Source organism: Sciurus carolinensis, chromosome 12 (assembly GCF_902686445.1).
Source record: "Sciurus carolinensis chromosome 12, mSciCar1.2, whole genome shotgun sequence".
Classification (NCBI taxonomy): Eukaryota; Metazoa; Chordata; class Mammalia; order Rodentia; family Sciuridae; genus Sciurus; species Sciurus carolinensis.
In genome coordinates, this window is record NC_062224.1 from 11761145 (window position 1) to 11780234 (window position 19090).

General features: G+C 34.6%; 1 pseudogene; it reads right to left on the bottom strand.

The window, feature by feature from the left end:
• Positions 1–2544: 2544 nt before the first annotated feature.
• LOC124961961 (aldo-keto reductase family 1 member C4-like) overlaps positions 2545–19090 on the bottom strand; it is a 63782-nt pseudogene continuing 47236 nt past the window's right edge.

Genomic DNA, 19090 nt, shown 5'->3' on the forward strand with positions numbered 1-19090 from the left:
TGGTTGGGGGCTCCCATGTGAGTATCCCTGTGTTCTATAATGTTTTTCTGGGGGTGGAGGATTGGAGTAATAATAATATTCATCCAAGAATATATAAATGATGGCAACAGCATGACAACATTAGTGCGTGAGAGATAAAAATACATGAAAACATTTGAGACAAGATGGTTCTCAGGACCACATGTTTGACCATAGATTGAATGAAAGTAATTAATGACTATAAAAGGTCATGCCAATAAGAAGAAAGACTGGTCAACTCTGGAATGGCTTATACTACCAGATATTGATATCAGAAGTAACTTAATATTTGAATAGGTAGGCCTCACAAACATCTGGAAATGAAATATTGTAAGCATAGTGTTTATTTCCAAACTGCACATAAGTTTCAATGATTACTTCTGCCTAGGTTTTTCCTTTAACATATTATGGAACATAATATTCTTTCCCTTGTGTTGGCTTTGGATTTATTTTGTTTTTCTTTTTCCTAGGTTCTTGATGTGAGAACTTGGATTGTTGATTGAAGACATTTCTCTTCCTTAATATATGCACTTAGTACCATAAATTTCCCTCTAAGTACTGCTTTAGCTGTGTCCCACAAATATTGATTAATTGTACAATTGTTTTCACTCTACATACTTTTGTTTTACTTTTGTATAGTCTCTGAATAAATTATTTTGAAGTGTGTTGTCTAGCTTTCAAGTGAATGAAGATTTTGATGTTATCATTATGTTATTTCTAGTTTAATTTCACTGAGGTCAAAGAACACATGATATATGATTTTATTTGGATTGGTTGAGGTTTATTTTATGATCTAGGGTATGGTCTGTATTAGCGGATGTCCCTTAGGTACTAAAAAATTGCATTTTGCCACAGATGGGTGCAGCTTTCTTCTTAATGTTGATTTATCAAATCATCATCGTTCTATATAACAAGTTTGTTTAGTTCTTCCATATTCTTGCTAATTTTCTGAATAGTTGTTCTATCAACACACATTTTGACAATGTGTGACACAGCTTTGGCAATCGCAGGCAAAAACACGCTGAAATTTTCTAATATTTAGAATCTCATTTTTTTCATAGTGTGCTTTCTTTGATGCTCTATACACCTGACTGTTAATAGAATTTTTACAGTGACAATTCACCAGATTGTAATTGTTTATGTTTCTATTGGAGATGGAGGATCTTTACTACTCAAACATTTTCTCACAACACTCTGTATTCTAAATTTCCAAGTATTTTATGAGATTCCATGAATGCATCCAAATTGACATAAATATTTTCAAATGCATTTTATTTAAATTTGTTTTAGCATTTCTTTTTAATGCTAATCATCACTTAGTTCATGTCATTGGATACAGTATGCAGAAAAGTTCCTTTTGTTCTCTAGGATATAATTATCATAAGAATATTTGATACAAGGAAGACTGGAAGAGTAGATGAAAAGAATCAAGTGGAAGGAAGGAGGAAATAATAGAAGGCATGGGGAAGTAACTGGGAAAAGAATCCTACCTTATTATGCTATTTCCATGTACACATATACCACAGTACATTAGTAAATCAAATCATCCACAATGATACATGTATATGTATATCAAATTACAGTAATAGTTGGAAGATCTGGAGGGTAGAGAAATCAGATCATGGGAAGGGAGGAGGACAAGATGGGGAATCTATTGAGGTATGAGATTCATCGAATGTTATGAGCATTATGAATTTGAAATCAAAAAGCTCACTATTTTGGAACAGATGTCCCAAACAGAAGAATGTTCAACTCTGCCCTCTTCAAACTTTGCACATATAATTCCTCAGGTTTTTCCAATCCAGTTATCCTCTCACTTCCTAGACAACCTTCTGAGAGGAAAACTTCAATCCCCAGTTTCCAGGGGAATCTATGGTCCTTGAGCTGCATGAAGGGAGCCCTTAGACTGCTGCTCATCCTTGGCATATGTACTTCATTTGTAGACTGTGAATGATGAGCTAAATGCAAAGGGTTTTCTTGTAACTCCATGGGCTAGAGAAATATAGACTAATAGACATGAGTTAGTACTTCCATAAAACCTGAGAGCTCCAATCTAATCCAACCCCAGAATTCTGTTATCACCTCCAAACCCCTGCTTAGAGACATGTAACCATTTACATTTCATGCATAATCAGCCATAAAGAAACCAATCATAAATGCAACAGAGACAGTGAAAATAAGAATCTTGGAGTCTGGAGTTGTGTCTCAATGGTGGAGTGCTTGCCTAGCATGTGTGAGGCACTGGGTTTGATTCTTACCACCACATATAAATAAAGGAATAAAATAAAGGTCTATCAATATCTAAATTTTTTTTAAAAAGAACTTTGATGAAAACAAATGTATTCTGTTTTCAAAAGTAAATGAAAGTTTTATGCCTGGAGTGTTGAGTTTAGATGTATCAGAATGGGAATGTGAATAAGCATGGATTAATAGAAATAATGTGCTCAATCAACAGCATCTGAGCCATAACTTCCTACTCTATCCACAAAGGGCATTCTAGTTGAAGTCAAGACAAAGTTGTTCATGTTAATATTCATGAGCAAATGGATAATTTGGATGGTCAGTCATACTAAAATGAGAAAAAAAAATGTGTAACATACAGTCACTGATTCCATATCTATGGGGGTAAACAAGTGAGTTTACCTGAGTTGCTTGAGAATCTGCCATTTCTTCTTTCATGAACATAGTTAAAAAAGAAGAGTTGTCTTTGTTATACCTCAATTATTCATAGTACATTCCCATTTCAACAACAGAACACTAGAATTCATAGAGTAAGAATTTACTCATATTAATCTCCCTTAGCTGTTTCAAAGATAAATAGTTGTTTTCTTTCTTTCATCTACTCAGGGAAAACATACTCAGATTGCTCCATTTATTTTTCCTTAATTTTGTGGAGTAGGGCACATCCAATGGTGCCATGTTTAGTATAAGAACAATTCAGATATTGATCAATACAGAAACTACTTTAGGTGTACAGTATATTGCTATCAAGTTCACTTTCAATTAACTAATTCATTAATTATATGCTCACTGACAATCACATGGACCATGGTGCTAGATTCAGATATGGAAAGAATGTTGTTTATAAAATGGACCTACAAATTATTGGAGCTTGACATTTAGTATGTAGCTCTCTATACTTTTGAAGCTATACAACAGAAAATCATTATTTCTTGAAACATTTAATAGGTAGAAAGTATTGCTAGGTGCTTGCTACTGTCCTGCAATATTGTATTATGAATTTATCCTTCACTTTTATCAATATTAAAAGTATATTAGAAATGATAGCATAATATCTTCCAATTTTTAAGCACATATATTTATGCATTATCTAATCCCCTTTCAAAAATCAACACATTTATTTCTAGTATGAATAAACATCCCCACAGGCAGAAAGAACATATATCCTTGTTCAATCTCACTTACATGGACACTGTTAGATTCTATAACAATAGAGTATTAAGAAACAGTAAAGAAATTTTTGATGACTATCAACTATCTTCAACATGGGAACACTCTTCCCTTGAATTTTTCTTCTCAAATAATATTTTATCTCTGTTTGAGATGACTAAATTTTTCAAACTCAAAACCAAATGTTCTACAAACAGCATCAATGAAAGCCTCTTGACAGTCAAATCAGTGTCTGGTTTCTGATCAAAACTGCACTGAAAAGGAGGGAAAGACTTGAAACTAAGACAAACAAAGGTCACATATCTACCAAAGTGATTTACAACTTAGAAGAAAGAAACTGAAAATTTCTGTTCAAGTCATCTAGGTCTTTCAAGTCTTCTACAGTCAACTCAAAATCAAAAACCTATCACTGAAGTGGAAAGTTTTAGGCATGTGTAAACTACGTTTTATCATTTCTGGAAATCCAATGAAGTCAAACACAATTAGATTTTTGCACAAAAATTTGCAAAATCTGAGAAGTTTCCAAACTTATTAAAGACATCAAGCAAAACACTCAAATAGTCAATAAACATCACCTGAAAATTAAAAAGGAATAAATTATGACACATTATATATTGAAACTGCACCAAGTAAAGACAAAAAGAGATCTCAAACAGAATCTGTTGCCAAATGAAGCTAATATTATTCCAAGATTATAGTGTCATGTGCTTCAAGGCCCAGAGGAAACTCATGGAAACAGTTTGAAATATGTAATATAATTCAATAATGTTCGAGGACACACTTTGATTTCTTTTTTTGGGGTTGGGTAGTACCAAGGAATGCACTCAAGGGCCCTTGTCCAGGAACCACATCCCCAACATTATTTCATATTTCATTTAGTAACGGGGTCTCTTTGAGTTGCATAGCATCTCACTATTGCTGAGACAGACTTTGAATTTGAGATTATTCCCTCAATCCTTGAGCTACTGGGATTCAACAAATTTAAATCAGTATTTTTAAAGTACTAATTATATCCTGTTCAAAACAAAGAATATGGCTCAAAGAGAATCACCTTTTCTAAATATGAGATATTTTATACATGGAAAATTTTTCACAAGTTGCTAAAATGCTGAAATGAATGGATACCTCAATCAATACCCATTTCCTTAAAAATGCCAAGAGAGTAAAATGTTGAAAATTTAGACATTAATGAATTACATGAATAGCATTCACTGAATTCATCTTTGAGTTTTTCTGTGTATTTGGAAATATGTAAACTAAAGATTATCAAAATGATCACTATTGTAGGAGTGAATCTAATAGAATATATACAAAAGTCTTCATAGAGTAGTGTACTGCACAGAGTTTTCAAATTCACTGAATAAATGAGGTCACTTTCCTCATTACTCCAGGGTATCCAACCAAGAAAGCAGACATGCAGTTTCTCAACAATGTGGGCAAAAAGAACATGGGGGAACTTTACTGGAATTTTGTACTGCAATTTCAAAATAGACTGAGGACTCATGAAAATGGATGTAATAAAATAAGGAAGAAATTCCCAGCAGCACAGTCACTGCCATGGCTGGATGCAATGGCCACAGTGGTCCCTTTATGAGCACAGAGGAGGTATAAGGGAAATAAAGGAATCCATATTATTTAGAGGACTGAGGAATGTCTGGGTCAGGAGAGCTTAAAGATCAAAAACACTGCCTGACTAAACTAAACATTTCCCTGCACAATATCCTTGTGTGTGAAGGAATCCTCGTCTCTCATGGTGACATGGAGGACAGAAGGAGGAACACATTTTCAGCAGTGGTGCAGAAAGCCAGCAGCTGAAGGAACTGATTCCTGGCAAATCTGAATCTGGCCCAAAATACAGGTCTAGCAAACCCACATGTACAGTAGAGAATATGCCTATTTGAACAGAAGAAAAATTGCCTGTAGAAAGAGGTTTATATAGGGGACAACTGGTTAAAAAAATCACTTTGACTTTCCACTCCCCTTGCCATTGAACTGCTTCTAGGACCTGCAGGAAGACACTGAGATGGCTGGGAATTTGAAAGGGTGGGGGTTGAGGAGATGACTTTTGTAGACTGAATCCAAGGCCAGGAACCATGCAGTCCCCAGGTGACCTAGTGAACTAAAAATTCGCTCCTCCTCCACATGAGTGGAGCTCAGGGCATATACCTGGGGTACAATCTTTCACCATGGACCAGCAATTACTGGGTCCTTGAGGTGTACTGATTTAAAATCTCCAGACCAGTTCCACTCAGTAAGAGTCTGGAGCTTACCTAATCCTAAACCTTGCCTCTAGGAGTTGGGCCTCTTGGATTACGTGTCTCACCCTAGCAAAACCACCATAAGTGTGCAGCAAGTACTATTCTCCAAAATTCCCAACCTAACTGCTGAGAAAGAGAGCTGAGAATTTTTTAACTCCAACAGACATAATTCTTCAATTTTCCATTAAGTTCTTTTCTTTCTTTCTTTTTTCCCTTGTACTTTTCTCTGCTCAAGTGTGACATTATTGTTTCATAGGAATTTATACATATTCATATTTGTTATTTTTTTGCATTTCGATCATTTTTTGAAAACAGTTCTTTTTAATGGATCAGTTTTGGGGGGACTAAGAAGTTTTATAAATATATTTCAGTTTAAAATTTTATTTTTATTTTTACAATTAACATCTAAATTTTCACTTTTTTCTCACTTGTCTGTTTCCATTGACTCTCTTTTGCCCAATTTCTGCTAATGCCCAGTTTCTCTTCTCTCTTTCAAACTTCCTTTAATTTTTCACTTTTACCTTCTCTCCTCTTTCTTCATACTCCTCAAATACTACATCACCTCTCTTTTCTACTTGTCCTCCATTCAAAGTTATAAACTCTTTTGCAAACTACATGTTTTTGGTGTTGCAATACCTGTCTCTGTCATTTGACTTAGTGTAACAACACTCTATGTGTCATAACAGAAAATATTTGGGTTAATGCTGTATATTTTTTGATTGCCTATTGTTATTCTTTTTCTCTCCCAAAAGAATGAGGTACCGAAAACCTTCTGGAACACTATAAGGCTACATAGCAGATAATCAACTGACTCAGATCTATTCCATTAGAAGGGTGCACACACAAACAAAATGAAAGAGCAAGGTAAAAACTTGACCCAAACAAACCAAGATACTCCAATAAGAGAATCCATCAACACACCATGGAAGATATGTCAAAGAAGGATTTCTGAATGTGCATAATTAAACTAGGTAAACCATGATGTAAGGAGTAAAATCAGAGAGGAAATCTAAGAAGTGAAATATCACATCGATAAAGTGAGATTCAAAAAAAAAAAGAAAAGAAATCAAGAACAAAGTCTCAAAATGAAGAAACAAATAAATCATATAAAAATTCAATGGAAAGCATAAACAGAAGGCTAGGCCACTGAGAAACCATAGTTTCTGGCAATAAAGACAAAAATACATGGTCTTAAAATAAAATTGGAAAGACAATGGACAAAATTTCTGAGAAATATGTGATAAAATAGAAATCCTATGAAACTGAAATTAAATCAATTTAATATTGATTGGAATAGATGAGGACTCCAATTTATAAAACAATAAAATGCATAATTTTAAAATAAAATGATATAGTGAAATATCCAAAAACTAAAGAATGTAAATGGAAATCTGATACAGGAGCCTTACATGATCACAAATATCCTAAATTACAATAGACCCACACCAAGGCACATTACTGTCAAATGCCTAATATATAAAAAGGGATAGATATTAAAGATTACCAGAGAAAAATGACAAGATCTGATTAGAGAAACACAAATCAAGATCTGAACCAAATTTGTAGCCTAGACTCTCAAAGCTAGATGATCATGTAATCAAAGATATCAGTCTCTGAAAGAAAATGAATGCCACCCAACAACACTCTACCCAGCAAAATTAAGCTTCACATATGATGATGAAATAAAAATCTTCCATTAGAATTTGACTGCAGTGTGGTAAACCACTAGCTAAATATTGGATACTCATATCACAATCATGAATTGGAATCTTTAATATTTCTAAGTAGTTTCTCTACTAGTTTTGTGAGAGTTCCAATGCAATACCAAGCAAACAATGACAATCTGAGGAGAGATTGATAAAAATGATTCAAACGTCTTTGTAGTAGATCAGTCTACAATAGCCAAGATATTTTTAAATAAGTGAAGAAGTAAGGAAATGCTTTGTGTTATAGGACAAAAAGTGTGATTTTTCACCATAATTAAGACTATAGGAAAGAGCAAAGAAGACAAGTGATGACAGAAAATAAGTCAGAAATGTAGGTCCTGTTCTTGAGAAGTTTAGCAAATGATTTAAAAATTATGTGTGTATACAGATCATTATTTTCCATAATTTTAAATAACTACAGTTGAATTAAATTTGGAATAAGACTATAACTCTTCTGTAAAGTAATGTAAGAGATTATTGTTGAGTTTGCAATATAAAAAGAAACATGAGACACATCAACCACAAAGTGAAGGCATGATGACAAGTATAAGAGAAGGCCCTTTGTTCATGAAAATATACCAAAAGGAGAATGGAGCACAAGTAGAATTTGGAGAGTATAGTTCAATTAATACATCTGAATCTAAAAAAATATTGAGAATATATAAATGTAGTCAACTGTTTATAAACATGCTCCCCCAGTAATTCACATCTCCCAGTATCCAAACTCTTTCCTATGTGAATTTTTTGGTGTCTTTCACAAAGAGAAGGTATCTATTTCCACACCTTGCATGGTCTAAAATGTGCATTGGCCATAGAACTTAGGAGGAACAGTGATGTGCTCATTCTGAGCAGAGGCATGAGAAGATTCTGCAAAGATCCATTCAATAGCTGGGGACAGTGGTATGTGATGAGCTTAAACCTGGGTCATCAATTGGTGGTTGCAAAGCTCTATGAAGGGGACCTCAGATAATATAGCAAGCAGGACTGAAGCAAAAGAACTGCACTGCTCTCCACATGCATAGGAGGGTTCATCACAAATGCATGAGAAGCCAGTGTAGCTGGAATACATTCACAGGGTGTAGACCAAACCAAAGCAGATTCAAACCAAAGAATCATGAGAGAAACAAAAGTTCTCCATATTAAGAGTAGTTTCTTTTATATCTACTCTATGTAATGGTTCAAAAATTTCTCCTAGTTGAAAATTAAAAGATAAACCATCTAAATGGGTGATTCTAAAACTGATAGTGGACAAGTAAAAATACTCAAAATTAATAAGTATAGGAATATTAAAATATATTGAGGATTTGGGGACATGTAAAGTAAAATCACCCCAGGTGGAATAAAAATCACCCAATACAAATTCTCATTTCAGAAACAAACAAACAAACAAAAAAACTAATACAATGGTGTCACATGGAAGGTTTACAAAATACATGGCTACTAACAGTGAAAAACAAGTTTCTGTGCATTCTGCTATCCTAATTCTATCCAGCTACTGCCTGCCTGTCCCACTGAAGAGTAAAAGAACACACTTATAAAGGCACCTGAAGTCTTATATGCAGAAGACATGCTAGGGACATTGACTTGGCCTGATAATGTCCTTGTATGTTTCAAAGAGGCACACATGAAGGATACTGAGTAGGAAACCCAATGGCCACAGTCATCTTCTATGCCTGAATTTTCTCTTTGACTTGCTTCTCATTAAAACTGTGGGCCAGAACCACAAACCACACAGCAACTGGTAGTGGAGGAGGGCAATCAGGGCAGGGGGCTGCTTCTGCTTATTTGCCAAGGCACAAAGAACTGGGTCATCCAACAGAACTAGGGAACTCTGATCAATCCTGAAAGGAAAGACACAAAGGCTGAAGTCTTGAGGCCAAGTTAGTTATGAGGTTTTCATTTATTTCTCTTTATTTCCAGGAGGGTCTAAGGGTGTTTACTATGGTTTCAATTCAAAGGTATTTTACCACAGAGTCAAATGCCTATTCCTTTTTATTTTTATTTTGAGACAGGATCTCACTCAGTTGCTGAGGCTGTCCTCAAATTTGCAAACTTTCTACCTCTGCCTCCCCAATCACTAGCATTACAGACAAGTACAACTATACCCATTCATAGAACACACTCAGGTGTTCAGACCATTCTCTATAGGAATCCTCAAATGCAGTGCATAGTCAAGCAGCATCAGAGTCTTATATGATCTTCTCAGAAATGTAAATTTTCACCTCTCCCAGAGTCCATTGAGACTGATCTTCTGAAATCTGTGTCTTGAAGGAGTATAAATAGTTCATTACCAATGGCATTTTTATGTAAATTCCCTGATATTCTCATTACCATTGATTGTCTCATTCAGTTCCAAGAGCACCATAGGCAACCAGAACAATGTCTTTTAAATTGCAGAAGTCCAGCAGCACCTTCTAGTTGTGATAAACATGACATTTTATTCTACTGTACAAAAGAGAAGGTATTTTATTCTATTTAGTGTTAAAGGGAATATGAAAATATATGAGGGTAGGAATGATAGTACAGTTAAACATACATTATTAACCTCATGTACATATATGACTGCATGACTGATGTGATCCTACAATATGTATAATCAGAAAAATGAGATTACATATCATCTATATATAATCTATCAAACTGTATAAATACATTCTTCAGTCATCTACATCAAATTAGAATAAACAAAACTTTAAAAAAAAGAAAAAGTCAAAGGAAAGGAAACTGAATGTTTTTTAAAAAGTGAAACCTGATTTTCAAATTGTGCCAGAAATCAAGAATTTGATCAATAATTCATTAGAATAGGTTTGAAAGCCATTTGTTAGCTATTCTACAGGTGGCATTTGGATAAATTGGTTCACCAAAGCAATGAAACAAGACTCCAGAACTCAGGAAGATTAGACTAATTCCCCCTAGACATAACCTGTAAGAACCAACTCCAATTAGTACTTGTCAATGTGGGCCAAATTGATCCCAAATTGAAAATCTCCTCTCTGCAGGAAAAGATCATAAACAAATGGAGGCTTGGAATTGTGAGGCAACCTGACTGTCAGTCAACAGTAAAGATATGATCCTGGGCTGGCCTCTGAAATCTTCCATGGGACTCACAAAAAAAACAGAAGGCAGGTTATGCATGCCCTTCATCTCCTGCCTGAGAAAATTCACTCACTCCCTTGGCAGGTGACTCTATTCAGATATAGTAATGAAAATATGTTATGTGAGAGATCATCTTCATTCATTGGAGATATTCTCTGAGAACTCTAAAAGTGAGTAGTTGAGTCTATAATACACTTTAATGAGATTTAGAATGTGCTACATATAAACATGCAGATATACTAACAAAACAACATCTCACAGTGAATCCAACAGTCAACAATTTTAGATACAGGGTAGAAAATATGGATGTGCTTTGTCATGCTCTCAATTTTTCTGTATGCTTCAAAATTTTCATGATAAAGATTTGGTAAAAATAATACTAAAATTATTTTCAATTAACTAGCATTAATATTTGAAATTCATAGTGTGAAATCAAAATATGTAAAATTTATGAATTTTATGATATATGTTTTCAAATCAAAGTCCATTACTCCATGACTGAAAGTTGTCAAAAAGTAAGTGAGAGGAAACAACAATGCAAAGAACTGATGTGATTACACAGTTGATTTGATGTTAGAAAGCATGGAAGAAAGTAAGATGGAGTCAGGCACAAGATCAACTGTGAATTCCGGTTAAAGTTCCCGATTGTGGGTTTTGTCCACCATCAGTATTACCATAAACATGTAATTCCTCCCAATTCTATTTCTTTCATGAGCTCTTTATTTTTTTCTAATTTATGCTTTTGAATTGAGAAAGTTTATATAAGAGAACACAAGCACTCAGGCACCCACCTCCACACAAATGCTCACCACTGATCTTCTCTTATTTTCCCTCTTGTCTTGCTCCCTGCCCTTTCTTGTGTACTGGCCGTTGATTGTAAACACAACACCTTACACACCACATTCACACATCTAGTCTCCGGTCATGGTTCATTGCTCAAGGACAAGCTGATCTTGACCCCGAAGTCAAACAAATAACCACTCTCCTTAATCATCACCTTACATCACCAGATCTCTACAAAACCTAGGCACTAAGATCTTCCCCTGTTTTTCACTATGGAGTCACCCAGTAGAAATAAAATTGAGACTTCTCCACATCATTCACTATAATGGCACTAATTTCAGTCACTTCTTTTCAACAAAGCCAAATGGACAGAGGCACTGGACAAATTAAATCCTGGCTGTGGTGAAGAAACAAGGAGATGAATATGAAGTAGCGATGAGGCTCAGTTGTTGCAGACATACTTGTACCTGAGACCTGTTTTATTAAAGATCATCTCCAGCTGCCTGAGGTTAAAGTTGGACACACTGATGGACTTGGCCAATTCTGCCTTCTTACACTTCTCCAGGATTTAGACAGGAAGGGTTGTGAAAACTCATTTCTACAGTCAACAATGTCAATATAAATGCAAATAAGACTTTAAAGAGGAAGACTGTCAAGAAATGGCAACAACATTGACTAAATTTTTGTTAAGAAGGGAAAAATGGCAATGATGTTAGGGAAATTGACAGCCAGGAAAACCATTTGAGTCTTCTTTAGAGAAACACTGCATGTGGAGGCAGGAGCTGCATCCTCACTGCCGTCAGTTCTTCTCCTCTATTACTGTTTTATTCCAGTAGTGCATTCCTCCTCACAAACTCAACAAATCCTCTTTAAAGATAATGATGTTTAGACAGAATTTCAGGAGAAAGCATGACCTGTATGCTGTCTGTATGTGTGGTCACACCTTCAGACACTCACCTCCCTTATGGCACAGAGATTCACAGTGTCATATATTATTTTTCCATTTTCAGCTCTTGAATAAAGGTCTTCCCCTGACTGGAATGGAAGTGATCATAACAGCAGTCTTCCTGAATTCCTATGTCCACCAACAGCAAAGCCTAAGTGTATCTATGGGATGGGAAACTAATTCTCCATAAAATTAGTGGAGCATTCCTCTTTATTCAACTTGCATTTTGTTACAGTTCCTGTCCCTATACATTACCTTGTGAAGATGCCTCTCTTTCACCTGGAGAGTTCATGGTTGCTTGGGATTGATCTCCTGCAATAATGGATTTCAGTGGTGACCCAGGCTACAATGCACATTATCTACCTGGAAACACGAGGATCCTCAAATACGTATGTGTAGCTAAGATGGTCAATTAATTTTCTATTCATGGTTGATTGATACTGTAAGATTAAGAGATCCTATGAAATATTATGACCATGAAATTGAACTTCCCAAATTCAGTTAATTCTATAGTGTATTACCATCAACGAAAAAGTCTAGGACAAAAATCAAGCAAACCTCTAATAATGCAGACATAATTCTTGAATACTCAGATACATTTCTGAAGATGACTTCTATTCATTAATCTAAATGGTTTGGACTTTCTATAATTCATGAAAATTAGGTTTATATCAATTTATTATAGAAACTTATTTCAACCACCTTCAATAATGATGGTCATGCTAATGCTGAAAGTAAATAGATTTTATGCTACAAATGGTCTACCATCATTGATAATGGATGATGAATAACATACAGGTCAACATAGTCAAAATGAATTTTTTTAAGTGATCTTTCAAAACAAGATTGGATTGGAGTAGCTCTCACCCATGAAAAGTGCTCCAGAGCTGCAGAGGTTAAATAAAGGAAAATGTAGTGGATTAACATGTTACCCATATTTGGGGGAACTGGATTATATTTCTGGTTATTATTAGTCAACCAATCAAAATATGGTAGGAATTATTCAAGAGTATTATTTTTATCAAATGCATTATTGAATCCCTGAATTTCACTTCATACAGAATTCAAAGCTACTACTAGTCCATTTCATCCATTCATTTCACATGATAAGCATAAGTTTTTTTTATTTGCAGAGCTGAAGGGAAACACATTTTAAAAATTTTAATATGTACTAGACAAAAATCAAAACACTTTAGCTATATATTCTTTACTACTCATTGACTGTTCTAAATTGTTCTGTGATAATAAAAAAAGCTAAAGTTGTTATTCAGAATAAGAAATTTAGAAAGTCACCATGTAGGCAATAAAATTATGATCCTGTAATAATTCTCTCTGATTCCACAAAAATACAAAATCATAGTGTTGATTGTAGAATCAGGAAAGTAAAGGAACTTTAAAGTTATAAATTTTGAGACTGTGAGTAGCAATTCATAATCATTCTCTTATTTGATACTGGATCTTATATGTGAATAAACATTGTACCAATGTTCACATTCCATCAACATCTGATCACCAACATTTTCACTTCTTCAGATCATGTTGCAGTAATTTTTACAATAAAGAAAGAAAACTTTGATGTAAAGAATATGTCTTCTCTCTTCACAGTGCCATCAGCTATCTTGCCTCTAATGGCCATTCCCACCTCCTCTTCTACTTGGTAGGCATTCACCCAAACAATATGGCAGAATCAAGCATCTATAGCTATTTTGGTGGTCCTTTTCATCTTACTACTAGGAACCTCAAGGAACAAAAAAATGAAAGTATTTTAGAATCATATTATGAGACATAATGCATAGTGAGCAAAGTATATAATTCATTAGGCTGAAAAGAAAATATTTCCAAAGTTTTCCTCAGATGACCTTGTAAGTTGATAAGGGACTAGTCTGCTAAATTTTGCATGCCCATTTTTCTCATCTGTAAAACATAGGAAAATAGCCAAAGATCAATTTCGAATGTCATGGGCAGGAGTGAACTGACAAAACTCAGGTTTTGCCCATATCTTATTTTAGTGATGATTTTGTGGTAATGATCTCCAATATATTATGTCTAGGACTCTCCTAGTTAATGACAAAGAAATCTATGCCACTCTCACTGCAAATAAACTGATAGTTTGCAAAATATACAAGAAATCAAAAACTTTAACACAAAAAAACCCAATCAATAAATGAGCAAAGTAACTAAACAGACACTTTTCAAAAGTAGATATACAGTCAATAAGTACATGAAAAGATGTTCAATATCTCTCATCTTTAGCAAAAGCAAATTAAAACTACACTGAGATTTTACCTCATTCCAATCATAATGGCAAATTTCTACAATACAGTAACTAAATATTGTTGAGAATGTAGGGGAAAATGTACACCCAAGCATTTCTGCTGGAACTGCAAACTGAGACAACCATTCTGGAAAGCACTATGGTGATTCCTGAAGAAACTAAGATTGGAACCACCATTTGACCCCATTTTGCCACTTCCTCAAATATATGCAAAGGAGCTAAAATTGGCATATTACTGTGATGCAGCCACATCAATGTTTATAGTAGCTCAAATTCCAATAGCTAAACCATGAAACCAAACAAGGTGCCCTACACAGATGAATGGATAAAGAAATTGCAACATATATACAAAATGGAATATTATTCAACCATAAAGAAGAATGAATTTATGACATTTGTCAATTACTGGATGGATCTGGAAACTATCATCCTAAGTAAAAATAAAGAGTCCCAAAAAATTATATGTCAAATGTTCTTTCTGGTATTTGGATGCTAACACACAACAAGGGCAAAAGGGAATGGAAGAATAGAACCTTAGAGGTTTAGAAAACCAAGAATGAAGGGAAGGGATGGGGAGTGGAATGGGAAAGCCTGTGGAACAAACCTGACATATCTTTCCTACATCCATATGTGAATACATGACGATGACTCTCCACATAGTGTACATACACACCTTGGGATCCTATTTCATAATGTGATAATCCATGCTTTATAAATATGTGAAAATATACTCTACTGTCATATATAAAAAGAACAAATAAAAAAATTCAGGTTAAAACCCTGACATTTGTTGTGACTTTGAGTAAACTGAGGGCACTGGGGACACAATAAGTGTCACTCAAACAGCCAGGTTTCACTGGGCACACTGTCATGAGGAAGAGGAAGCTCTGCTTTGCAAAGCAACGTGAGGGAAGGCGGGAGGTGCTGCCTGTCCAGCCCATCACTGCTGGGCCCTCCCCATAAACATTCCTCCATAAGGACTTGTGCCTTCTATGCAGCCCTCAGATATTGTCTCTGGTCTTTGGTAACCTCTCACACTGCCCTGGAATAATTGAATTATGAACATAAATGTAGAATACAAAATAAACTCCACTGTTGAAAGTTTAGGTAACTCCACCATTTTTGGGTGTCACAAAAATATGAAAAATCAGTTTCCAGATATCAGAAAGGGGACAGATTGGTAATAGTCTCCTGAACAAAGAGCAATATGCGATGTTAACTCTAGCCCACAATCGTATCTCTGTGACAGAATTACACACTGGGTGGAAAAAAATGTATATTCTAAGGATATAGACTAACACATAAGTAATCATACTCATTTTGTAAGGGATTATTATAAAAGTGTCACACTCAATGCTAACTCACTCTCCTTTACATTGCTATACAGTGTAAACAAGTCCTCTCACACATGTCACAATTGCTCTATTTTTTCTTAAGTCTTGCAAAGGAAAACGTGATATCAAGCCTCAAGAAACTGATCTCTTGACACACCATTAAGTGTCCAGAGTACGAAAATTTGTTCCAGTCTAATGAACTTACCTTCTTCTTATTCAGATGGTCATTTGTCAACACAACACACATAAACAATGACCAATAATTCACAAATACCATTTTGAGGTCAGAGTTCGACTTATCAGGATGTTATATTATACATTCAGCTAAATTTTCCACATTTGAGAGTACACGAAAAATTTTACTCAGTCAAGTTCCAGCCCTATCTGTGAGATGCTCAAGCCTTCTTCACAGTGGAAAGGAAGTATCCCCATCATTTATTCTATGCTTCTCATCTCATGTACTTTTTTCTACACAAATGCCTCCGGATCTTGCTTATTAGAAGGAAAAAATTATTTCTTAAGTATATAAATATAGAAACAAGTCCCAATGCAAACCAACTGCTGACATTCATCATTCTACAAAGTTGGTAAATAGAATAAAATGAGGGGGGCAGAGGGAGAGCTCAGAATACTTAATAGGTGACCACAACATCAGGGACTGATGTAGAACAATGTCTGACCACTGCCTCTACTGTACATGGAATAAGTATAGCCTGGAGAAAAATAGAACCATGTGAGCACCCCAGAGTAACATAGGAAGCAAGTAACCTGATGGCCCAAATTGGATTCTCTTCTTCCTATGTCAACTTTTCATTGAACTCTCAACCCAACACCCTCTGTTTCCTCTTGCATTTCATAGGTGCTAAAGCCCAGTTCAGGAATGGAGTGACCATCATTGAGTTACACTTACTGACATTTCAAATACATCACCTGTCACTCCTCAGACTGAGCAGGTTCTGATTCTCCTTTGTCATCAGACTTAAAAAATAAGTAGAATGCAAAACTCGACTGCCTGTCTAATGGTTAAACAATTCTACTTGCTTTTTAATATTTAACCAATATTATATAGGCAGAGAGAGGTTAAAGCAATTTTCCACATTAGAGAATAGAACTGGAACCATTGCACTTATTTCTTATGGAATAAATTTCATCTTAATTACTACATAGTGATAAAAGTGTTAGTTTTTGTACATTTTCTTCTTACAATATTATTATAAACTATTATAAAATGTTGAACAATTATTGACCATTTCTTAGCCTGGAAACCTCACTTTCCACATTTTTTGTGTTTTCTATGTTTTTTTTTTTTTTTGTACTCATTTTTGGGTTTTTTTTGGATATGATGTAGCAACATCTTGATCATACATTATTAGAAATGATGAAGTATAATACCCCATTCTCACAAACAAAAAATCATTAAAAAGTTTATGGAGCATTGTTTGGAGTCTCAGAAAAATAATCAAATACTAAAATGAACAAAAGTTAAACTTTTAATTTTCTCATGGATAATGCATTTTCCATAATTCATCTACCAATTCCCAAGAGGAGCCAGGTCTACCCAGTGTGCAGTAAAAACTGCATTCACTGTGATTTCCTGCTCAGTAGAAGACAAATGATTATAGGCAGGGAAGTCAGTTTGCAGTAGGTAAACAGAGACAAAAATTTATTATGCCTCTCACATGTTGGATAAGCATCAGAAAATTTTCAATATGTAAAATGCAAAATTAAGACATTTTACATAATTTATTACCTTGTTCAAAACTATCCATAAAAGTTAAAAACTGGAAAAATCTTAAATTATTATGAAGTTGGGAAGAATTGTGTAAAGGTTGATACATTGATGGAATGGAATATATGAAATGATTAAGATTTAAACATGAATGTTTACTAATAAAATTTATTATGTAGAGGAAAAACCTTTAAATTGGGTTAAAAGAGAAGGGAATCAAGAACAGAATATGTTCATAAATGATGCATTGTATAATAGGAAATTCTACACACTCTAAGCAGTCATTCTTTCTGCATAGTGAGATGAGGAGTAATCCAGTACTTGCTTTATAATCACCCCTAGAATTTTTTTGTCACTTTTATAATTTGAAAAAGTATATTTATATACATGCATAAATTGCCTTGGCCTACATTTCACACAGATCCTATTTTCTTGTGGTTTAGATTATGTTAAATAAAGCCCTTTCACAGTCACACATTATTTGATAAAATGAACTGTCTTACCTCACAGACACGCACACAGAATATTTCAAAGGACTATTGGACACATTTCAAATTTTGACCCTCACATAAAGAATCAAATGTTAAACTTGAAAACAATATAGTCTTTATGATGTTCTCATTGGAAATATTCTCCTTTTGCTTTATAATGAAAATTTTCATTGCTGAAATTTGTTAAACTATGACACGTGTGAACTGAAAATTGTGCTGTGTCACACTGCTTAGTGAAGGATAAATAAATGAGAGCTCTACAGATGTATTTCTAAAGATACTATTGAACCCTGTGGCCTTTCTGGAAAGTGGGACTTGGTGATTGCTAAATCCTCCATCTGTTGTTCAGTTCTCTATAATTAATGTTTCACTTTTGTAATCTAAGAAAACTGTTTACTTGTAAAAGGTGAAGAACTTTGACCTTGAAATTTCAAAAGAAAGGAATTTCCTGGCACATAACCTACCCAGTAAACTCTCTCTCAAACTTCAAACTTCACTGAGAGCTCACAGTCTTCACTCTGTTCATTTACTATTGAAATTTTCCCTGTCCCCTCACATGAAATACAAAATAGAATCGCGGTATCCCCTGAGTTGCAATTCCTGTACATTTTCTCTATCTCTCTTCATTCTGAGATCAGAATATTTGTCTGCTCTGATCCTGGCCTCCAGGTGGTCTACATGGACACAGTCACATGTGCCCAAGACTCTGCAGTACATAGGGCAGAAAACGTTTGCTTCACATCCACAACACCTCACTAGTCAACAACCTCATCCACCTTCCATGCTAAAATCAGCTTTTCTATACAGTCTTGGGGTTTATTGAGAAATAAAAACCCAAATTAAAACACAGAAAAAGAGAAATGATCAGATTTCAACAGATATCATATCTTCTGTCCATATATAAACATTCATATCATTTATCTCGAATGATAAATTCTAAAAAGAACTTCTCTGTCTAAAATATATCCAACCAATCCTCCACTGAGAGAAATTTTCCCATATCTTTGATAGAACCACTGTGCTATTCAATCTGAGAGGAGTTA